Source organism: Cygnus olor, chromosome 2, assembly GCF_009769625.2.
Source record: "Cygnus olor isolate bCygOlo1 chromosome 2, bCygOlo1.pri.v2, whole genome shotgun sequence".
NCBI classification, from domain to species: domain Eukaryota; kingdom Metazoa; phylum Chordata; class Aves; order Anseriformes; family Anatidae; genus Cygnus; species Cygnus olor.
The window spans coordinates 99,854,293-99,879,691 of NC_049170.1; the positions used below are offsets into that span (position 1 = coordinate 99,854,293).

At 36.3% G+C, this 25,399-nt stretch overlaps 1 long non-coding RNA gene across 2 annotated transcripts; it reads left to right on the forward strand.

Moving 5' to 3' along the window:
* Positions 1-299: 299 nt before the first annotated feature.
* Positions 300-25,399, forward strand: LOC121066393. 2 transcript variants are annotated; one of them, XR_005817733.1, is made up of 5 exons: positions 300-400; positions 18,046-18,155; positions 19,039-19,135; positions 20,263-20,367; positions 25,249-25,399. It is a non-coding gene; the product is annotated as an uncharacterized LOC121066393 (long non-coding RNA). The 2 variants fall into 2 exon arrangements; XR_005817732.1 differs by lacking the exon at positions 25,249-25,399 and having other exon boundaries at positions 20,263-20,473.

A 25,399-nucleotide genomic window follows, 5' to 3' on the forward strand; every position in this document is an offset into this window, starting at 1 on the left:
GTTGTTAAACAATAAATGCATTTTAATGCTGATCTGAATGCTCCTGGGCAGTAAGACAAAATGAAAATACAAGATGCACAAACAATTTGAAAAGATTGGCATGCTTTGCCTCAGTACAAAACCAAACCAAAATAAATTATATTCATCTCTGTTACACTTTTTTTTTTAGTTATTTTTATTTCCTATATTATCCTCATCCTTTCCTTACTATATCAACCAACAATCTACCTTAAAATGAATCTTCCTTTTTTTTTTTTTTTTTTTTTTTTTTTTTCAACTGCATAACACAACAAGCATTCTTTTTTCCCCTGGCTCTAAACTGGAAGTTTTGAAGAGTCTGATCTTACCTTTCAGCCAGAAAGAGGAAGAAAGATCAAAGAACTCAGTCCATCCCCTTCAGGTATGCAACTTTTATAATTATAAAACATACCATGTGTTATATATATATTCCATATCTCTAAAGACATGTCTCTGAAAGTATTACCGAGTATCTAGTTGCTTAACATTTCTGCAGTGCTGCAGGAAAATCTAGGGAGATAAACCATGGAAGTGAGATAAAATTAAACGTAATAGTTTGGAAAACATAACTGCTAGTGCTAACTGGTTAAGAAATAATTTCATTATTTTAATAGTCAGCAAGCACTTGAATGTTTGAGAATAAGTTGGAGTAACTCATATGGCATTTGTACAAAATCTTCCAACAATAATAAAATAAATTGACATGTGAGAGGAGAGACATTTTGACAAGATTTGAAATATGAAAATGAAATAACCTTATTAAACATATCTGTGAAGTTGCCTACAAATTCTGTGAGGGAAATTTCTCCCTTTGCTATAAAGAAATTGTAATGTTTGAAAATTTGTCTGAATATTTAAATTGTTGTAATAGGAAGCTCTGCATATAAAAAAAATGATGACATTATGGGCTTCTTCACATTTATGGCTGTTTTCAGAAGAGGAAAAGTAATTCTAAAGATATTAGTAAGTTATCTATTGTTTCTTTATTGGCAAGTTTTTACAGGCATTTATTTGAACTAGCAATGCAGTCAATTTTTATCTGGTTTATGATCTGATATATAGAGGATGTACAAATCAAATAAAAATATAATACATCATTAAAGGAGCAGTATCTGATCCATTCAAATAAGTTTACCTTAGATTTGCGGTAAACACTTTACATTGCTATAAGATTAATAGAAAATATAATAAATATCAAATCAATAAATTGATTTGGAATCAATATGCCAAATAGAGATAAGCAGTGAAAATATTGTCTGTAAAATAACAGTCTGCTGAACTAGACTGTGAAAAAGAGAGCCTTCTGAAAATACTGATTTAAAAAAACAGAATGAAGTCTTTTGCAGTCCCACTGCTTTGCTTAAAAGAAGAAGCAATACATTTGTGAAATGCATCAGAACAGAGGAAGGGTAAGACATTTGTCTCTGAGAATGCTATCAAGAGAAGATACCAGGCAGAAATACTGAAGACGACATCTTTGATGGAGTGGGTCAGTGTTTCCCACTTTGGTCTTTGCCTCTTCATTCAGCAATGAATAGTTTCTGAGTAACAAGTAACGTTGATGCCCACAGAACTCCCCCATTAGTTTACTGAAGGTTCTTTTAAATCCTGAAGAAAAGTAGGCTTTGCAGAAGACAGAGAGGTGGTGATCAATAAGAATATTACCATTTTGTACATATACAGCAAAAGCTCCTTCAAAGCAGAGATAGCAGTGAGGTAGCATGAAGACATTTGTTTTGAATACGTAAAATAAGGGTGTTTCTTTGCATTAGTTAGCTGAGATAATAAGTAGGGAGCCAGTAAAGAAAAATAAGTATTAAAATGACTTGGTCATACCAGCCAGTGAAAATTTTTTCAGATCAGCATAATCCATGATTATTTGTGGGGTAATATTGTATATGCTTAAGGGAAAAAGCTGCTGAAGCCATGTCAAGTCAAAGATGAGATCTGTACAAAAGCTACATATGTGACTAAAACAGAAGATATTAGCTACGTGACTTTCCTGTCTGGTATTGTTATGCCTACATTAAATATTGTCTGTGTGTCTGTCCACACAGTTAAGGAGTGGTCTGAATTCTAGTTGCAAAGGTATGTCCAATTGCACAAGGAAGATTTTGGGAAGTAGGAATTAAATAATTTTGTAATTCTGTTTCAGAACCCAATATCTCAGCATTTGTAATTACAGAACAATTTGCTGTTTTCTCCTTTTCCTTCTACTATAAACTGTTACTTCTCTTCTCTGACTCAAATGAACCCAGTAGGGCAGAAAGTTGAATAAGTTTCTTTCTTACCTCTGATCCTTTATCTCCTCGGTACCATTTCTGCTTGTACTTTACATTTTCTGATTTGACTGGGCTACAGAAAACCTAAGAGAAGGTAAAAATGGTCATCCTTGCTGTAGGCAGGAGTACAGACTCTCTTCTGTGCACTGAATTTTGGCAGATTTTAAGCCAAGAGTTTGAGGAGTTTTGAGGAGTTAATAGTGTAAATACCCCATTACTATGGTGACTAATGGTGCAAAATTGGTCACAGAGGTGGGGAGAAGTCACCTCAGTAGTGAAGGACTTTTTTCACTGCAGTAGGAAGAGCTGTGTGGTTGTGCCGTCTACAGTGTTCAGCAAGTTAGTGAGTAAGGTATAAAGAAGAGGAGAGAGGTTTTGTCAGCCTGATATTGAGGGGATGGACAATTTGTTAGTCAGATCCTGTTTTATTCTGGTAGGAGAATTCACATCTAGAGGGCGAAGCAGAATCATTATTGTAGAACTTAGTTAGTGTTTGTGGGTGATTTTTCTCAGAAATAAAACAGAGATAAAGAGACCATGAGACCAAGGAAAGATCCTGTGGAAAGCCACAGAGAAAAGGAGGGGAGAGAGGTATGGGAGACTGTGAGAAGCATCGTCCGAAAAGTTTATGGAAGAACATTTTGAGAAAAGGCGAGCTTGGAGAAGCCACACTTGCAAATAGCTGGAGATTATGCAGATATTTGCATACTTGTATGTGTGACACAACAATAATTTTGTGATGACAGTGGTAAAACTTCCATTGATTTTTAAGATTGATCAGAAATTCATTACCCATATGTGCACATATTGGATTTTGTATCTGTAAGTATGCATAAATGAAGCTGCATAAGACTTAAAAATTCTAGCTCCAATTGCTATGTATTTTATTTTTTCTACACTTGGACTAAAACAAATGACAGAGACATTTATACACAGTCTCAAAAAGCAGGAATGCTGGCAATTCCTTACTTGGACAACAATGATAAATACTCTCTGCTTCATATGAGATCAGGAAATCACTTGCCTTTAAGCCATCCAATCTAAGGATATTAATTATGTATTACATCTCATGAACCTTCTAAATTTAGATAGCCTTGAGGGGATTGCAGTGATTTATTAATGTACTGACAAATAATTAGCTGAGGAATGTATCCTGTATATTTCATCTGTAGCCTGGAACTTCAGCCTCTGCGACTTGGGAACGTGAAAAATCTAAGGGTCTGTCTATCACTTCACTAGTTATTGAAGACTGACTTTTTTACCATTTTGTATAGCTAAAATACAACATGAAACACTGATGTTGTTCAAAAGTGATGCTTCAGCACCCCTTAAATTGATGGTGTAAGTAAAGTTGTATAAGAGTGAAGGATGCTTCTGAATCAAAGCAATTAAAGTATCTTAATGAATGGAAGGCTTGAATAAGCACCTGGTTATGGTTATTGGCAACTAATGCACTTGAACCAATGCTGCAGCTGGTTGAACTACTGTTACGAACAAAAAAATCTGTTTTTAGTACTATAGCCTAAAGCCTTGCAACTAATGTTACTTGTAGCAGCTATTAAAAGGGTTGCAACTCAACTTCATTAGCAAATAGATTGTTTTGAACAAAGATTATAGAGGATAGAAATTGAAGATTAGATTGCTGAAGTCATTTCTGTAGAGCAGAAAGAATACTTGAGTAGAAATAATTGGCCAGTCTACTAGCTATTTATTTGAGATATCAGGGTCCACAAAAATTTGTGTGTATCAGTACTGGTACACACAATGTAACAATGAAACTTTTAAGTTCCTATGTTAAAAGACTATGAACATTGGAGAGCTGATCACCAAAAATCATAAAATGCAAGGCTATCATTACTTTTGTGGGCTGCAGAAGGGTGTCTTCTACTGTTACCATTTTGTAATCCCCCCCCCTTTTTTTTTTCCTTACATTTCACAGTTTTTGGAGCAGATATATAGAAGGACAATGCAATATATTGTCCTTTCTATGACCTGGTTTATCTGCACTGGTCTTTTCTGACTCGTTTCTGTCCCTTTTCCCTTACTACTCCTCTCCAGAAAAAATATTCCATCTGTTCTTGTCACTGTTCCCCTTCCAGTTGCTTCCATTAAAAGCAACTACCTACAAAGCCATACTCAGTCTTCAAATTATAGCATACTGGGTACCTTGGAAGGGATGCAGATGCCTGTTGTCTAGGAGCTCTAAGCACATGCAACATGCTCAACAGCTAGGAACTTTGTCTTAGCTCCCTGTCAAGCTCTTGATAGTCCCTCCAGAGCACATATGAAATCAGGTTTTTCAAGCTCATAACTTGAGCAAGTATTAGTTGCATCTCAGGGGTATAGTTTCTTTAAACTATATATTTATAAAAACAGATCTCTTGCCAGGCGTATGCAGATTCAGGAAAGAATGGCAATACAAACTTGGAAAAAAGCCAAATGTCAAGGGACTAGTATGAACGATTACTTTAAGTGATTAGCAAAATGGCAGAGGGCAAGGGAAACATTTTCACTGATGGTTGTTCTTTCATCACTCAACGAGTAATCATGCTCTTCAATCTAAAAGTCTTTCAATTCTAATGCTCTCAGTAGTTACTAGTGACCTTCATCCACTGTCATTCTCCAAGCTGCCAAATTTACTATACTTGACTGCAGCAGCTCTGAATCCAGATGAAAGGTTTTGAAATGCTCTTTCTCATTTGTATTGAAACAGAGTAGCACCGCCTTGCAACAAAGTTCTGTAAATAAAATAAAATAAAATTTGTCTCTTTACTCTGTCAGGTGTTGTTGCTCAGCCAGTATCACTGTCAGTAAGTATTTATACCTTCATAGAAGGATAGAAGAGAAATAACAGAAAGACAGTCTTTTGTTTTCAAACTGAAGTCACAAGGCTCTGATGAACTTCAACATAGAAAGTGTTGCAAAATAAACCCCAACACCAACCCAAAACCAAAAAGCCACCTCCAAATATTTTAGTTACTGAAAATTGGATCCAGGCTGTGGCTAATGGTGATAAGTAACAAATTACTTACTGAAGAACAGCAAGAACTATTTTAGCCCTTTCTGTAAAACAGATGGGCATAGGTTTGGAATATGACACTAATTTATCTTTTCTTTTCTGGAGAATTTCTTAAACAAATTCTATCTAGGCTGATTAAAGTCCTCAATTTCATTTTGCTGCTGATACATTTGTCCTGTCCAATCACTACTGTTTTTTTTTTTTTTTTTTTTTTTTTTTTTGGGGGGGGTGGTGGAGATTGTTGTGGTAAACAAATTCCATTAGAGTGTACAAATTGGTGTGACTTGCCTATGAAGACAGCTAGTATTTGAGAACTTACTGATGGAGAGATTCTAATAAAATTGTATATTATAAGGAGAGTGGAAGTTAATTTTCCTTTGCTATTTGCTATATAAAACAAATTAGCAGCATTGCGCAACCTCCTACATGCAGTATAGGTTCCAGCATTATATTTTTAGTGTTACATGTACTAATTGGATCATTGTCAGCTCAGAGAACCTGTCAGACTTTATAACCTTTTATTTCTTTTAATGGCAGTCCTAGAAACAACCTCATGTATGCTAGAAATAAGGTCATAGGTAGTAAGATACATTAGATACACTCAGCAAAACTTAAAATCCAGATTCACTGGGTCTGGTTTACTAGTGGATGCTGCTACTGAGAAGACGCTGGTTTGTAGAACACTATGCCAGGGTGGCTAGTGCAAAACCCCCTTAAGAATCCTAGGAGACTCTGTGTGTGATGGGGGGGGGAGGGGGAGGGGTAGGGGGAGGGGTAGGGGGAGGGAGGAAGCTTCTCCCCTGTCTCTTCAAAACAGATACCAACAGATTCCACTGTAAAGGTCTAGAACCTTCATTTCAATTTGTCAGATCTCTCTTAAAAACTAATCTGTGCTCCTATTTTGCAATGTATATTCTTCAGACTTGTGAAGAGAGGGATATGTCTGAAATTCTGACACTGGTGTGTCAGAGATGTCATTTCCTTGCTCTGCAAGGATGGTTTGCAAATTAAAGTCATTATTCTATCTTTTTCTGTTCTCCTTTGTATTAACTGATAAAGCTACTATAACATTCTGTCACATGCCTCTACTGCCAAGTTACTACATCAACAGGAGACAACTGCAAAATAACTTCCAATAAATTTATGCAATCCTGATTGCAATCCATAATTTCTGCCATAACATGGGATTTTTGCAACTGTCGTCAGTCCAAAGTTGTTCTTAATTCTTCAGCTGCAAATACAGCATAGGTCATGTTGCCTACTTTAATCTGTCACTGGAATTTACTGTCTGCACTTACTGTATACCCAGTTTTTAACTAGTAGCCTCAGGCTAGGCTACACAATATCACACAGTTACCAACTCAGAAGTAATACAAAAATTAAACAACTGTTTCCAGACATTAGGACATTGCTGTTCCCTGAGCATTTCAGGCTAAACTATGTTAAACTCAGTTTACCCAAGGACTCACAAAAATTTAGGGAAATAATACAAAATTTATTTCTTTTAAAGGCAGTAATTGCATTTCTTTTCTCTTCGGGTCAAGCCTGGAGACTGGAGGAGAGGGAAGAGCCATTGACAAGTGGAAAGTTTTGAGTCCTTTCCATGGTGGTAGCAACCATTGAACATTTATTTTTGATACTGATTCCAATAGTTTGTAAAGGAAGACTGCTTAATAGCCTAGAATTAATCTTTGGTGGAGAATATGGAAATACTTTATCGATCTCAGAAATCAATGAAGCAGAAAGGAGACCATCATCTGCAAAATGTGCAAAGTATATGAGGCAGCAAATCATTTTTAAGCACCACACTATCAAACACATATCTAAAGGCAAGTGAGGTAAGTTTGTCAAGTTCATAAAGCAGGGAGTTCCTTGCATGAGAAAAGGAGTGTTTTGTAGTGTGCTGGAGGTGTGAGTTTGAATAGCACATCTGTTTCTGATTTTTTTTTCCCTTCACAATTCCATCATGTTGAGTAAGTGTTTACCTGATTACTCAGACTTCTACATATAATTTTCCTGGGTATGATTTACTGTTAATGCTTGAGTTGATAGCTGTATGGGTAAAATCCTTATTAAATGATATCTTGATTTCTACGGCATCCGTGTCTCAGGACTTGACTAATATAATCCTGTTTTCTAGTTTGATTTCGTCATCCCTCCTGTCCTTTAATTCCATATTTTTTTCATGAAACTTAAGATGGCAGATTTTCTTCATTATTCTCCTAATTATTTCTCACTATTTTTATAAATATCAACCTGCTGTCTGATCAGCCTTCAACCTCAGCTGCATTGGCCAGGACACAATTGTGTATAACTAGTAGTTTTTCTTTTTTATTCTGCTGCTTTTCACAGGACTTTGCCAGGAGCACACCCAGAGCTACTTTCTTTAAATTTCTTCTTGAATTTCCCTTTTCCTGTAATACACACATGAATTTTGCAACAGTGCTCACAATCACACTAATAATTCTTGTCTCGTTATTTCCATATAGTTCCCTGGCAGTCTGTAACCAGCTGCTGTATCCCATCTTACACTCAACTTGTAAACTTATTTGTAAATTTCTAGATAGGCACCGTCTTGTTCTGTGTTTTTATAATATTACTTACAATGGGATCATAGCTCATGACAGGAGCTATAGGAACATAGTACAAATAAATTATTAGTGTTGGATAGGTGTCATTTTCCTGCAAAGGAAACTGAAGTTATATATGCAAAAAGAAATTTGCTGTGCTTATTAACAAATAACAATTAGGTCAGCTGAAATTCTGATTAGAGTGGACATGATGTGCAAGTCTTTTAGATGTCATTTCTGAAATGTCAATCTATATAACGCAATGCTGGTATTCCCATTTGCAAGAGTAAATTTTGATTCATCATTGTGTAGTTTGCTATAATGTGTTCTTAAAAATGTAAGCACCTAACATCTAAATTTGCTGCTGCTATTCCTGTATAACATCATCTTTCTGTTTCTCTTTCAATCCATGTTTCTTACTCCCCTAAGGGATTGTCTCTGTTCAGTGGCTAAGACATGAATATTGGTGTTCTTTGGGCGCGATGTAGGGTCTTGTTGAAGAATGGTTGCCAGTAATAAAATAAATGGTTGTAAAGCCACGAGTGTTAAGAAAAGACAGAATTAAAATAAACTGTTCAACATTTCAGTTATATGGGACAGGGAAAAGAGAGACAACAAAATTTGACTCCTAACTCAGCTTTGCAGAAGTGACTCTGAAAACAATATCCATATTTCATAAATAAATAAAAGACAGCACCTGCCTGACTTCCTTCTGCTTTCTTGCAGCATTAATGGGCTTAAAATGTTGTTATTATCCTAATTGATGGTAAATAGCGTCTCTCCTTTCATGGTACCATGAAAAAAAAGAATTTGAAGGAAAGTTAAAGTTCTGTACCAAACTAACATTTTTATTTTACTTTTTTAAAAAAATCTTTTTTTAAGTTAAAGGAAGAACTACCATGACCTACTCTAACTTTCTGAAAGTCATAAAGATTTTCTGATTAAATATCTTTTAAAAGTCTGGGATCTGAGACTTAATTAGAAGGTATCTTTTTGGAAAAACAAATCTTTATTTTAAAATTCTTAGCGATGGGGAATCCAGTTAATCTATGATATTTTTTTACACAATGATAATAATTAGGCCTGTCTGAAAAATGGGATTTATTTTTGTACCAAAGATGAAAATTCAAAGTCTTTTTTTTTTTTTTTTTTTTTCAATTAATAGATAAAATCATTTTGAGAAATTCCAAGAGTTCTCCAGAACATTGTCTTTTCATGGCCATTTCATTAGTTCAGATTTTTTAGTTTGGTAAACTAAAATAGAAAAAATGAAAGAGTAAAAGCAACTGGTTTTACTGGTTTTGATGTTATCTAAATTAACCTTTTTTTTTCCTTTTTTTTCCCTTTTTTTTCTTTTTTTTCTTTTTTCTTTTTTTTCCAGCAACAACAATAAAATGGTAGTGAAATCAATGTATCTATCTAATCAGTTCAGTGGAATCTGACACCATTACTAAGTACAATGTATTATCAACTAAGTATGCATCACACATAAGTTTATATATGCACATGCTTATACAAAATAATCGAGGTAACACAAGCTCTTTTTTTGTGTTTTGTTTGTTTGTTTGTTTCAGCAGATCTGTTTCAGCAGATCAAATTAATGGAATTATTTCACATCACATTTATAGTCTATCAACGATTTGGTTATTTTTGAATTTTGAGCGTTGAAGCTGGATGCAGCATTTTAGTAACCTCCATGTTAGAGAAAATACAAAGGTTGTAGTATCTTTGTGTACCATGAATTCTTAATTCTTCTAGAGAGCAACTGCTTCCCAGTATTGTGCATTCTGTTAATTTTACACTTGCAAGTTACTATTCAAGGTTTGGCTTCAGCCACTGGACTGAAAAATAAAGATTGTTATTTATTTGTTACATATTCTCTTTTGTATGTTGCCTCTGTGTCATTTACAAACTTCGCCAGTAAGGATTTAATTGTTTTCAGTTGCTAATAAACTGATAAACAAGTTGAGTCAGGAACCAATCCCTGGCTTCCTAGCAATATGTCATGCAATTCCAAGTCAAGCACATTAGTGAAGTCCGATTACATTACCTTAATGTTATTACACCTAGCCATTTTTTTTCATTTCAACTATTAACAAGTTAGATAGACAGGTTTCTTATATATATATCTCCTTATTTTTCTAAGCTTGGAGAAAGAAAATAGTCTGTCTCAGGTATAGGCAAATTGAATGTATTCCTGCTAGAATTAGAAAATTTTTAAGCCACCAAATATTGGCCTTTCATATAAAATTGCATGGTTAGAGCTTTAGGCATCTGATGTTCACCTGGCATCTCGTTTTAGCATGCAGAGATACATAAGCAAATAAAATGAGATTAAAAATCTAATCTACCATGTCAGCAAATAAAAATGAGTTAACTTGTCCTCTGCTTCCACATCTATTCTTTGTAAGAAGTTCTGTTTCAGAGAATGGGACCATCGATTGTGTCTTCTGCGCATTATAATTTCAGTATTGAAACTAAGATATATCAAGAGATTCAAGATAATGCCCTTGAGATCTATTCCTGTGTATGACCAATGAACTGAGGATACAGTAAATAGCACTGGTGCTGAAAACCTTTTTAAGCTCATCTACGTTAAGATAAAATTAACTACATTTTTCGGACTCTGCTCCCAACATTCCCATGCATATATCTGAAATTGCAAACAGTTTTTCAGACTTGCTATCTCTCTTCATTTTACCAGACAACAACTTTTTGACCTACAAACTATTTTATTTCAATTCCCCATCTCAATCACTTCCTTGATATCAAAGTTTGTCTCAGTAGGGATGTCACTGCTCAGGATAATATTTTTATTTTAACCTCTATTTAGTCCCGTAAAGAATGGAACATAAGATGGGTGATAGAGTAATGATTTTCCATTTCCTTCCACACAGTTCCAGAATTTATCATTTCTTTCATTACCATCTGTCATTTTTTTTGGTTATCGCCTAATAAGCCACAGAAATGCTATGTAATTTATACCTTGTTAACATTTGTATTTACCCCTTTACCCTAGATAGTAGCATATCTGATATGAAATAGTGGTCTCCTGTCCTTCACTGCCTGCAGCTGCTTGACAAGTAACCACAGAATGGAAGGGCTGAGAATTCAGAGTCAGTAAAAGCTGACTGGTACAAATATGGGTGGGTTTGGATGTTTTGGAGAAATCAGCAAGGTTGATTTGATCTATGCTCCCAAGATTTTGTTAAGGTTTTCAGGCTTCTCTGAAGTGACAGAGTAAGCTGGTGAAATACATTGGTTTTATACCATGAGGATTTACACTGTCTATTTCTGCCATCCTACCTTTGACCAGAGATAATTGTCTTTTACTGCCATGTCCTAAAATAATTACTGACATCTTCATACTGGCTAAACTTTCCACTCTCCCAACTAGAGTCTTTTGGAATATCAAAGAAAACCAATTTATTGTTAATTCATTTTTGCAAAAAAATATTTCTAACCAGCATTTCTCCCTGCCTTATTAGGTTTTGCAATGACTGTAGGATATGCTGCATTCTAGTTCTGCTCTAGTTTGCTCTGGTTCAGTCTGTTGCCTACAAAGATTTCAGTTTGAGACTCACCATTCCCCAAATAAGAATTAGTTTAAATTTGCAATGCTAGGACTGATTCAGTTATTGATAAATAAGGTGAAAAGAGATCCATATTGCAGCAGCAGGAAACCCTTTTACTAACTAGACATTCTCTAGAAATGGGAGGAAAATCTGCAATGAATGAACTTACCTCATTTGTAGTTTTACACTGAAAAATGCAGCTATGGGCAAAAATTGAATGCTACCGAGCCAACAGCACACTAAACTGGCAACTTATTTTAATGGTAACAGTTCAGCCGTGTCAGCGAGATGTTCAATGCACTTAGCCTCCTCTCCTATGGTAATGTTGAATGACGAATCCAGCTGTTCCATGGAAACAGGTGCTTCCCCTGGACTTGGTGCTATTATTGTTCCAAGTCCTGGAATATTTTGAAGAGGAAGATCCATTAACTGCTTCCCCTTAGCTTTTTGAAATTTTGAAAGTTTATGTAAGACAAAAAAATTTCTTACTTCCCAAAGTTGTTTTTGATGTGTATATTTGAGTTCATTGTAATATTCATTAAGCCATGATAATCAAGTGATCATTGGTGAGTCTATAAGATTTGTAGCCTGGTAAGAATGACAATTTAAGCACAGACATCCTTTGGAATAATCTTTGTTTAGTTCCATGTAAATGAGGTGCTAGCTTTGCAAACTGAAGTGCTTTATATATTCTAATTAAGAAATAAATTTGCAGAAGGAGAGGGATGATATGTATGGATATTCATTAGCAAAGGACAATTCCCAAGAATATTACAAGTCAATTTTTTTTTTTTTTAAATAAAATGGAATGACTGAGGTGTGGGAGGCCATAAAACTTGTAAAAAATGTAGAAAAAAATAGTTTAACTCAAAATATAATTCTAATTTTGTGAAGGCATTTTTTGCTTTACAGTTTCAGCATTTCATTGAATATTTGGTGACCATGAGAAAACAATGAGGAAATTAATATCATCTCACTTCAGTTGACACAAAAGACAGTAACAGCAGAAAAGTATTCAGGAAAATCTTAGAATCATAGAATAATTAAGGTTGGAAAAGACCTCCAAGATCATCTGGTCCAAGCATCACCCTACTACCACTGTCACCCACTAAGCCATGTTCCTAAGCATGGAAAGGTCCAACCTTTCCTTGAACACCCCCAGGGACGGTGATGCCACCACCTCCCTGTGCAACCCATTCCAGTGTCTGACTACTCTCTCTGAGATGAAATGTCTCCTAATTTCTAACCTAAACCTCCCCTGGTGCAACTTGAGGCCATTCCCTCTAGTCCTATCACTAGTTACCTGTGAGAAGAGGCCGACCCCCAACTCCCCACACCTTCCTTTGAGGTAGTTGTAGAAAGCAATAAGGTCTCCCCTGAGCCGCCTCTTCTCCAGACTAAATAACCCCAGTTCCAGCTGCTCCTCATAGGACTTGTGTTCCAGGCCCTGCACCAGCTTCATAGCCCTTTTCTGGACTACTCTGAGCAATCAGATAGAAAGGAAGCATTTTTTGTTCACATTTTTTGTCTTTCTTGAATATAGTGACTTAATTGTCCAGATAAAATTATTTTGGGGGGTATGTGAATGTATTATTATTGTTAATAGTCTAAGAACTTGTTCATCCAAATTTTGACCTTACGTAGTAAATGTGTTTGGGTAAACATATGTAAAAAATAAGAGACAGGAAGACTAATTGTGTTCAAGGGTAGAAAACATGCTGCTGCTTGAAGCGGTTTTCAAGATAATTGACTTCATATTATTTGTGGTCTTGCAGCTTGGATCCCATTTCAAGAAGCCACCTCTTTTTAAGAGGGCAAATAAGCCACATGCTTGTAATCATCCCAAAGCAACAACTTAATGACATTTTATCGCACTGGCTAGGATATGAAAAAAATAGAGACTATAACTGTTAATATTTGTAAGTAGCAGTATGCATAAAAGGGAACATGACTTTGAAGTATTTTTTTCTACATTATGGGAAGCATTATATAAATCCATTATATAAATCCCTTATGCATTAAAAATAATTTGTTTTATCATTTAACGTATTTTTCAATGGAACATTAAAAGAATAAATGGAAGTTCTACATTAATGTAAAAATGTGTATAAACATCACTTTCTGATGATGAATACTCTGTAGGTAATGTAATGTAATATATTAGCTATATTAGCTATTTAAATCTACAGTGATACTGACCTGCATACCTCTAAAACTTTCACCATATCAGAAATTTGTTGACTGACTGTTTCTTCAAGGGGAGAGTAAACCTCTTTTCCATTACTTCTGTTATCTACCTTGTTTGTATTTCATGTTGAATTCATATTTCATGTTGAGTTGAAAAACACTTTGGGCATTAATATACAGAAATACATTTTCCTTTAGATTTTGTCCTTTCTTCATCCTTATGATTTCAACTGATCTGAGGAGAATGCAAGGTTAGATTCCTTAGTTGCCTAGTTTTCACAAGGAACATTTTCATAATGTCACCAGCTTCAGCTTTTATGTTTTGTGCATGAATTTTTCTTTTGGGCATGATTTCATGAATTTTTCTAACATTTTGAGGTAATAAAGTCTTGAGGTATGTAGTGTGTGCAATATCCTTTGCAAGATAAATCTGAGGATTGCTAAATTAATTTAATTTCATATTATACAGGGGAGAAGAAAAGTATTCTTCAAACAACATCAGTCTTCATGTACTTTTGAGGTGTCCTCAGGTAGCATACAAATAGATTATTTTCCACAGGGCATGGCTGGATAGGAGCACATTCATAATTGCAGCATGACTAATATCATTTTGACTTTACTAGAAAAATGCCACAGGCTTTGTATTGACCTGAGAGTTCAGGGTCTCAGGACCTGTGTATGTCTGCCTTGGTCAGAGTTGATTTTAGTGTGTTGTATGGTGGTTAAATGGCTGTAGCCTGGTTTAGTGTAAGCTCTATGAATACAGCATATGGTCTGTAACTGGGGCTGGAAGAGGGTATTGTGTAAGTTGTAGATGGGAACTAGAAAAAAAAATAATAAAAGAAGCAAATTGTGATAAGAAAACATGTAAGTATGACCCAAGACTGAGGAGAAAAGGACCCTACCACCATCGCCATGATCAATTGCCTCCCAGTTCAAGCCATTAACAATTCCTCTTAAGGCTTCCCTGCTCTTGAGGAAGAATGAAACTGCCAACTTCAGGACCCAGACTGAGCATAACATTGGGGAAGAGAAAGCTTTGTATACCTATTTAATGGTATTAATATAGAGACTTTTATTTATTAATTTTTATAGACTTTTATTTATTATTATATTATATATATTATTAATTATAATATTTATAGACTTATTTATTAATTAGATAATTTAGAATTAGATATTTATTAATTAGATAAGTTGTTTGATTGGATGGTTAAAACATCAACTAGAACAACAGCAAATTCTTATCTTCATATATGTGGTGCGTTCCCTTTTGTCTTTAACAAGAATTTGGGTGTAAAACAATCTGTCAACTCAGAGGATTGTGGCAAAAACATAGTCTGTTATGGCTTTTCTCAAGTGTCTTTTCCTGACATTTGCAGTCATAGAGAACATCCAGAAGCTTTAACAGGGGTTCCACAAGTGTTAAATTCATTACAAGATGAAAGCAAAAAAGCAGATACTTGTGTTGCTAATCTGGGAGAAACATGAAGGATATTTTCATTGCAAACTGATTTATGCTAGCTTTTTAAAATTCACGAGTCAGACCAGTGCAGAAGAAAGTGTATAGAGGACTCGACTAGATTTTCTCTGAGATCTAGCAAATCCTACAATGATAACAGTCCCTTCCCTTCCCTTCCCTTCCCTTCCCTTCCCTTCCCTTCCCTTCCCTTCCCTTCCCTTCCCTTCCCTTCCCTTCCCTTCCCTTCCCTTCCCTTCCCTTCCCTTCCCTTCCCTTCCCTTCCCTTCCCTTCCCTTCCCTTCCCTTCCCTTTTTTATAGTCAGCACCCCTTTCTGAGACTTAATATGTCTCTACCCGTTTCCAAACTCTGCCTTCCCTTGAATAATATTGCTGTCAGTATTTTGCTTTTGTTTTCCTGGTGTTTAAAATGAAAAAAAGCTCATTAATCTGTGACTCCAACAATACCAGCAGCGAGTACAGTGTGTGTCCAAATAACAGAAAAAGCTATAGGCTGGCCACAGGAAAAAGCCATCTTTTAAAATCAATAATTAGCAAAATCTTGCATAATGAAAAGAAGACGTTATTTTATTCACAGTTCAAATTTTTTCAGTCTCCTCTTCAACAAATATGCAAAATTTAATATGTACAAGGTTATAACAAGTAATTTAAAAGAGTACTAGAATATGTGTAATTGCATAGTCCTGGACATTATTTAGTTTTTAGGTCTTTGTACACCTAAAATTCATGTTAATGCTATTTGTGGCAGAACGTGAAGTTAAAGTAGTTTAATTTATTGCTGATTGACATTTATTACTGATAAGCCCTACTGGTATTTTATGTAGCATTACTAATAATTAAGTTTCAGCTTGTATATTTTCAATGTAGGCAATTAAAATGGTAAATAATTTAAGTATTGAGCCCAATGCACAGTAACTGTACTTTCTGGAGAACTCATGAGCAGTCCCATGGTCTATGGCACCAGTTTCTACTGGCATCAAAGTCAAGACTCCCATGAGCCTCTATGAATGTAAATGATCAGGCCCCCATACTCCCTCACTCAGTCATAAGGAAATTTATGTGACCTCATCTCAACTGTTTGCAATGACTTCAAATATTTCTTTCTAAAGAAGACAAAGCTATATTTTACTACACTGAAAACAGTTTGTACTAGTGCAAAAAGATGCCTGCCATAATGATGTAACACTTTAGATATATGCATTTTTCTTTGCTGTAGCCCTGCTTTATTGTCAATGTAATTAGAAGAACTTTAGATTGATAGTCCATTACAAATTTCTCTTATTTTATTCCTTCATTGAAGATATATATTTTAAATTAATGGTGATGTGAACTTTCTATCTCTCATCATTAAAGACATTAACTGATGCCATTATTTGTGTCCACATTAAATGTAGAGAGACCTTGGTTTATGTATTTAATTATTTGCATTTCAAGTTGCTGAGAGTGTCAGACTGACAAATGTACTAAACATTAATGAATATTATTGTCCACTGCTGTGACACAACAATTGATTTTGACAGTCTTGGTACAGAAAAAAATCCTTAACGTTCTTGTTCTAAGCAAAATTTTGAAGAACATTAGGCAACTACAAAGATATAGAGATACATCTATGGGAAACTGGTTCACATCCTAAACTGCAGGTGATGAGAACAACTGATGGCAGGTCATGCCATACCTCGGTATTGAAATAAAATGACTTCTCTGTTGATTAAATACACCTGTGTGGGGTAAAATATCTACTTTTTCATTTGGAGACACAAAACTATTATGATTATTTTTTTCAGCATTACTGAAAAATTGATAGGCAAAAATATCTTTTTTACCTCTCATGTTGTGGGAAATTATATCACTTTCATCACAGACATCAATTCTTAAAAAATAAAATTATCAGCTTTGAATAATTAATAAAGCTTTGATATTTAAAGATGTGTTCATTGTTTCTATTCATGATTCATCCCACCTGGTACGGAAACTCAAAGTATATGTGCATGATTTTGTAGGAACAGTGCCTTTAGTGGATACAAAAGTAATAATGAGGAATGAAAGTGATTAAATGTGTAAAGAGATGATAGTGGTAAATTAAGAAGATCTAATGGCTATCTATTAATAATGTCTGTCATGATAAATGAAGAGTTGACTGCAAAAATCTTCAGGTAACCTCAGCATTCCTCATATCTTGTGAGCATGGTGTTCAGTTCCTTGAGCATCTGGTTCTATTTTTAGCATTAATCTCATTAGAATGCCATTACCTGACACTTTGCTTTGATTTTGACAAATTTTAATTAACAAGCACTTGGGATATTGAGAATGTTTAGGAGTTGTGTGTTCATCTTTGAAAGCATTCTGAAATTTCACTTTTAAAAATCCAAACATAGTTTTGAAAAAAATATTCTTGTTGCTCAAAGCATTTCATGCGAGGACTATTAAACACCTTATAATTGCACTATTCTTGGTATTTGGTCTAAAATTGACTCTCTCTGTTACAGAACTTTATTTTTGCTGATAACTCAGGCTAACTGTGCTGGATTGAGACAACAGTTCTGTCACATTTTTATTTGTGTATTTCCAGAACTTTACTTTGCCAACTTTTCAGAAGCCTAATGTTCATCAGTGCTGACAATATACCTATTTTTGCTGTGTTTTGAAGGCACTGTGCATAGGTATGGGAAAGATTTTGTGCTTGAGAGCTATCAAAAGGAATTTTCCAAGGAGACATTGTAAATAGACAATTTTTTCCTTCCTTCCTTCCTTCCTTCCTTCCTTCCTTCCTTCCTTCCTTCCTTCCTTCCTTCCTTCCTTCCTTCCTTCCTTCCTTCCTTCCTTATAGAGGGTGCCAAAACATGTAGGGAGGATGGTAGAAGAACATGCAGGATGATACCTTTATCATTGGTTAACTCTACTACTCTCTTATCAGTGGCCTTTTTTGATCCATGAAGTAGGAAGAACTTGGATGGCGTGTGGTGAAGCAGCATGGTAAAGCATGAGTATTTCCTGGTCTCTGGACCGCTGGATGATTTCAATACTGTAAATATTATTTCTAACTTTGTTTTGCAGCTTTGTTCACAGTTTGCAATCTGGAATATACAGCTTAGGATAGGGACAGTAACTTAGTCAATGTTGGGGTCCTTATTTAGCTTACCAAATAATGGCTAAATTCATACCTATCAAATGTCAATCACTTATTCAGTTATCTTCTGAGTATACACCTCATACATCAATGCATCCATTTCACTCTCTAGCCTAAGTGAATTGCCCCTTTTTAATTCAATTAGTCTTGCTCACTGGTTCAACAGTTCACTAGGTTAATGTATCAATGTTTTAATGGAAAGATGCCAATCACTCTTAAACCTTGCCTGAAGAACTACTTAAAGTAAGTGAAAGCATGCTTAAGGAATTTGAATGTTAGAAGTGCATTTTCAATGGATATAAAAACACAGTGTCTTCTGTGCTGCTGGGCCTACTTAAGTAAGCAATAGTTTAGTTTACTAATCCGTAATACAAGGAAAGAAATGAGTCCATAATGCAACAGTTCTGTTTCTTGGATCACTTCCACATGTCATGTTTATCTTTCTGTTAGTAATTGCAAAGTCTGAGACAACTTAGCTTTGTATTTCATTTTCAGACACAGGACATTTTCTTTACTGTTGCTTCTTTTATTATTGCTAATGGATTTAACATTGGCTTTCAATGTCTGGTACAGTTAAGTGTCACTATCCTGTTCATCCATTATAGAAAAGAGGGATCCTAATTAAGAAGTTAAAAAAGGGTGAAAAAGAGGCAGAAATAACCATTTTATTGTTTTTGTTTGTTTGTTTTTGTTTTTGTTTTCTGCCTGTCCCTGATGAGGCCTCCAACCTTCAAGAATGAGTCAGTAATGAACACATCACTTAGATTTCTACTTTTGCAGGTACTGAATTGTCTCCAGCACACCTGCATAATCCTTGCGGTCATGTATGTCCTCTCTGCAATGCAATTACTGCTGCTGTTGCTGCTGCAGAGGCCAGGTAAGGAGAGGCCAGGAAAACGTGTTCCTCTCAAAAAGTCAGAAGGTGTCAGAATGCTCCAGGCTGATTTCAAGTCAGTATTATCAGCATTTTCCCTTGGAATTTTTGAAACATAAATAACCATTCTTCTCCCAAAAGTTTAAAATGACAAGTATCTACTTCTTCTGCCCTTTTACCTCAGTATTTTCCTTCCTTTATTACTATTCTGTAGTGAAGAGACCAATAGAGAGGAATAAAAATGGGGAGAGTAAAAAGCAAAATGCAAAACAGTTTGAATGGAGCAGTTAGTAGGAAAGCCCAGCATTAGCACTGCACAGCACATGCCATTGCTGCTAGTGAAAGAACGACAGAGTACAGAAGCACAGAAGTTTGGTGCTGGGTGTTTACCACCTGTGGGTCTGTGGTCAGGTGCTGTCTAACAATTCTTACCTCTACAGTCTCAACAAAAGGGTTAAAAAAGAGAAGTTGTGAAAAGCTCAAGTCTTTGAGATGGCTTTTTACTTTGCCCTGGCTCTATGCTCTAAAAGGGCTATCTGTGGTCATGTTTCTGTTTTAAAAGTGCTTGTTTAGAAGTGAATTTTGCTGAATTAATTTTCTTCCCTTAAATGCAAAAGTACTGATGTCACATTTCTTGAGTAGTTACTTCAGTTGAATCTTTTCTGTCCTTCACTAATAAAGACTCCACCAAACACCAAAAGAAAGAAACAAAAACTTTGAGCTTTTTTGTGGTCTTTAGTGAATGCGGTTTGTGAAAGATGTTTTGAATGGATGGAGTATACTTGTATAATCGCGTTTATAAAAAATGCATTATATTCAAATAAATTAATTCTAGAAAGATTATCACTGTAATCATTTTACATTCACATAAGTAACTGAAAAGCCTTCTTTGTTCTATTTCCTTTAAAAACAAACAAGGAAAAAAACCAAAAACCATAGATGCTTCAGCAATGAGATCTAAGGAGGATTGTGAATGAGTAAATATATTGAACAAACATAATATGGTTAAAATAAAGACAAACTGACACAATTAAATTTTTTTTTTTTTTTTTTTTTTTTTTTTTTCCCTGGTGTCTGCATAAACATAAGATAAAATCAATGTGCAATTGCATTACTTTTGATTTTTCTAGGTTGGTACATTGAGGTGAATTTGTTTCCATGAGAACAGATTGCTGAGGAAATCATTCAGCTTATGTCTTACCAGCCTGATCAATGAACTCTGGATTTTGTTGCAGGTAAAATACTCTGCATTGACTGAGTAAAGAGATTACACTAAACCAGGCAAGTTAGGGCACAGCAAGAAGACCTTTGTTTCCTTTCATCGTTGATGAGGGTAGGATAGCCTTACGACTTAACCAACACCCTGATTAGAAGTCACAGTACAGGGTAGATCTGGTAAGGTAATTTTTGAGAAATGCGGGTCTCCCATTTTGTCTGTGTAAACACATTGGAAATGCAACATTTTTTGGTGTGTTTACATTAAACCACACCACTTCTTAGTAGATAGTTGTAGCTTAACATAATTATTCAAAAATATCCGATGTACCTAAAGTTTCAAAAAACAAAAACAAACAAACAACAACAACAAAAAAACCACCCAAACAACAACAACAAACCACTGTTGCACTTGACTTTTTGCTACTGGTGTATATATGATTTTTTGCCTTGTGAATCAGCAGAAAAATGGTTTATACTAAAAGAGATGAAAAAGACTTCCTAGAGCAATACTTGCTCTAGGATTGCTCTAGGATTCTTTCCTAGCAGCCTTGTCTTCTCATGATGTAAAAATATCCTGAGAATGCCCAAGCCAAGTCAACTTGATTCATATAGACCAGCACACTGGACAGTGGATCCTTCAGGCTTTGGGGTTTACTCTTATAGAGTATACTCTATATGGTTGCTATGCAGTTTCTATGCCTGAGTTTGTGAGATCTGTTTCCTTCAGTAGTACTTGCCTCTAAAACACACAGAAAGTACACATTTTTATCAGACACTCTGTTACCAGAACATAAGCTAGATGTTAAATACAGTGATAACTAACTGTGTAGACTGTTATCAAAATGTGTGTTTGGAAGCAAAAGGAATAATATAAGTGATTACAATGTGACTTATCACATCTTTGTTGTGACATCAAAGACCTATATGCATTTTGTAACTTTAAAATTTCATTTGTGAAAACATAGAAATATATATATGTAATATGTATATAGTTCCAGGCATTGTAATGATGGCAATTTAAAGATGAGCAAAACACCCTAGCATTTTAATGTAACATTGACAAGTAAATATTCTTGAAAATGTATATTAATCATCAGTAATTATGAGTACAATGTGGATTACTTGAAGTCTGCATTGATGTTAATTATTCATTTTAGCTTATATCTAGTTTTAATGGTCCTCATCATGTTCTGATCCTTGGAAATAATTGATTGTGATAATTACTAAAATCATCATAAAATCTTAGTAAATGGGAAACAGATTGAGAAAAAATGCACTACAGGTGTCTGTACATTGCAGAGTCTTCCATGCTTACATAACACATTAGTTGCTTTTGGTGTCTGAGATACAACAGTCACCAGTATGATGGGCCAACAAGCGTGTGTTACTGGACTGAATGTAGATTACAGATTTCCTCATCATGGGGAAACAAGGGAGGGTCCACAGTGAATCCAACCTACTCTCTGCAATGTACAGACAGCCGGGTGTTCATCTGCCTCTGACATCTGTAGGTTGGGGCATGGATTATTTGGTTTATGGTTTATTTTTAAACTTCCTAAAACATGCATTGTGGTAATCAAAATAGAATATGCCTTTCTCATATACCTTTTCTTTTTTGAATATGGTGAATTAAATCTGTTGATCAACAGGCCACTGAGTTCAATAGATACATTTGTTTTTTAGCCTCTGGCTCAAATGATAAGTTTTAACACAATTAATGCATAATCTGCTACCTACTATCTAATAATCTATGATATCTAGTATCTAATAATCTATGTAAGAGTAAAACCTGATCTGATGTTGTACATAACATCAGCACTATGAAGAGGTGTGGCATTCAAAAAATGAAACCGAACACCTTCTGATAGCTTGTAGAAATAAGAAAAGGGGTGGTACTGCACATATAATTAAAAAATATGCTTTTTCTCCATACATTTCTAAAAATACTGTGATAAGTAATGGCATATAAAAGTTCTGGCCTTTAACTCTAAATATTGACAGTGTGAAAATTCAACTAAATCTGTTGACATGGGAAAGTCAACAAAACATTACCGCTCATTACATTGCTAGATTGCTTTCCAATATATACATTTAAATTTTTTCTTCAATTTACTTTTCATATTATTTTTGAAATTATGTTGTATCTAATTTTAAAGTAAAAGTTAGCTACATGTCTTGAGGTAGCAGTTTACGGTGTATTATTTTGTTATTTCACTTGGAAGTTAATAATTGGTGATTTACAACACACTTAAAACAGAATCTGCTTTCCCCTTAAATGCATAGTTGTATTTGCTGACTATTTTCCTTGTAATTTATTTAAAAATATTAATCAGAGAACTGTCATTATCTAAAGTGAATTTTGTGATTTGTAATTGCGTATCATATATGATGTCAGTTAAAACTTGCTATGTTACTGTGGTATAGTTTGGAGCTTCTTATTTGTTTGTTTTTAAAATAAAACTACACAGAAAAATTGCTGACCATTTTGCAAACTCACCATGCAGTTTGAACAAACCTACTATATTTTGCATTTTTCGGCTTCTGTATTTGCAGATGTATTTTTTGTCAATAATAAAACTGTGCAGGCTTATTTAAGAAAGGTTAAATCATTTATGTATGTTCTGGCTCTCTGATGTAATTGAAATATTTAATTAGATAGCATTGCAGGTAGTGTGTTCTCCAGGCAAATTTCACTAGATTTGTTTTCCAGGATAGTTTCATGGTGCAACATTGACTTCTTATTGTTCTTATTACATTCAGAGACAGACAACATGGATGGGTTAAGTGGGGAACTGCCTTTGTTCTTTTCCCTTTCTAAAAACATCCTCTGCAGCGTTGACCCACACAATGATGTCAGTATGAGATGAAGGGCAATGACCTCTAGAAGACCCTTCTTGAGCAGGGGGCTTGGACCAGGTGGCCTCCAGAGGTCACTTTCTCTCCTACCGTTCTGTGAATCTGTTATCCTTGAAACCATCCTATCCTACAGAAAGCTTTTCAGAAAAAAGCAGAAAAGCTTTTCTGCTTAGAAATTCAATGGGAATAGCTAATATTAGGGGCATCAAAGACCTGTGAGCCAGAGGGCTGGTTGCTACCATATGAGGCAATGCCCCGGGCTACCCTCCTCTCTGCAAGCCCAAGGCAAGATGCTCTGACATGGGGAGGTTGCTCATACCTTGCAGCCTTCTGTGCTCTCAGGGCAGGATGTGCTGGCCCTAGACAGGGTCCAGCAGGCTGCACATCTCTGTGGGCATACCTGTCATTTGCACAGCCTAAGACTATCTTCACTGGTCTTGAAGATACCCTCCTCTTGCTGCTCCAAAGTCACTGTAATGTCATACAGCCAAGGCAATAGAGAATGCTGGGAGGAAGGAAAACAAGCAGCTCCTCTGAAAGGGAAGAGGGAGAGACAGTTTTGGCAGCACCTCTGTCCTGCCCCACCTTGCTTGGTCCTGGCCCTGTGGCCTTTCCCATGGGGCAGAGCTGTGCAGTCACCTGCATCTGCCCAGAAGCTGGGGACCAGAAGGGCCTGATGGTGTTTCTCCTTTCTTTCTGAAATTCCTGGACAGTGAAAAAGCTCTGGCTGGACACATGGCTTGGGAAAGCCCTGCCAGTTCTCACCATGGGCTCATTTCTGTGTGGGCTGGGGATGGAAAGCCTCTTTTTCCTCTGTTTCCGTCAGAAAGCGGCAGGCAGGTAAGCAAGCCTGAGTGCATGACAGGTAGGAGTTTCCCAGGGAGCTCTGCTTGACTACTGGGCTATACCTGGGTACTTTCAGATCAATTTTAAGTACTCCCCTGGCTGTCAGGAGAGAGAGAAGGCTGAGAGAACTTGGGTCTTACAGAGCTCTTTCTCTGTCCTTTCCTGTGCACAGGCAACCAGGAGGAGCAGAGGGAGACAGGCTGACATGACTTTCCTCCATTAAACTCCTCATGAAGGAGTTAAGCTGCCACCATGGTGCAAATGTGTCCCCCTTGTTTCAGCTCTGTCACCAGAGTACCTTGGAAATTCCTGGTTCTCCAGTGGAGCATCAGATGCACTTCTCACTTCCACTTTTTTTTCTTTTTTTTTTTTTTTTTTTTTTTATCTTGCCTAGTCAAAACCATTAAATGCTAGCAGCCTGGAGACTTTGTTGGAGGTCCAGGCAAAGAAGAGCATGACTGTTTCACCTGCTCCTTGCTGTGTCGGGGTGCGAGGTATCTCAGGCAAGAGGGCTGAGCAGTTGCAGGATGTCCTGTGGGCCAGCTCAGGGAGCTGAGAGGAGCAGGCCAGTGGGCAGCAGCAGCACAGCTGGCCCCAGGATACTGGGACAGGCAGAGCTGTTCAAAAGTGTGTCTGGACAGCAAAGGCCACCAGGGAGAGCCAAACTTGGCTCCAAGTGGCTGATGCAGCTTGCAGGTGGCCTTTTCTGCTGAGGGGCTGCTATGTAAGCACAACTCATTTCTTGCAGGATGATGCCAAGCAAAGGCCTCCAATAGTCCCATCTGGTACTGAAGGTAGATGTTGCTATTTGGCATGTGACCTTTAAAAAGAAAAAATGGAAATAACCCCTTTGGTCCTCTTGAAAATATGCGCTTCTCAACCAAAGCAGAGATACTCAACTAGGACAGGCTGAGCTGTGGTTTCAGCTGCTTGATCTCAGCATTTCCTGCCACACTGCTCAGCACTGCACTGCACATGGGAGGATCTGAGAGTGCTCACAGAATCACAGAATGGACGAAGTTGGAAGGGACCTCTGAAGATCACCTAGTTCAACCCCCCTGCCGAGCAGGATCACCTAGAGCACATTGCGCAGGATGGCATCCAGGTGGGTTTTGAATAGCTCCAGAGAAGGAGACTCCACTACCTCTCTGATGATTTTCTATCATGGATTTTTGCTGTGTTTTCATCTGCAGCAGGAGGTGCAGGCACAAAGAGGAAGAGGCAGCAGCCCTAGCCCTTTGCTCTGTGATGCACCTCAACCACTGTGGATATGTTGGGGCAGTCAGGGTCTGATTAAAGAAGGGCACTCTTTGGCCAGCCTCTGGCAACTCTCTGTGGGCATGCTGC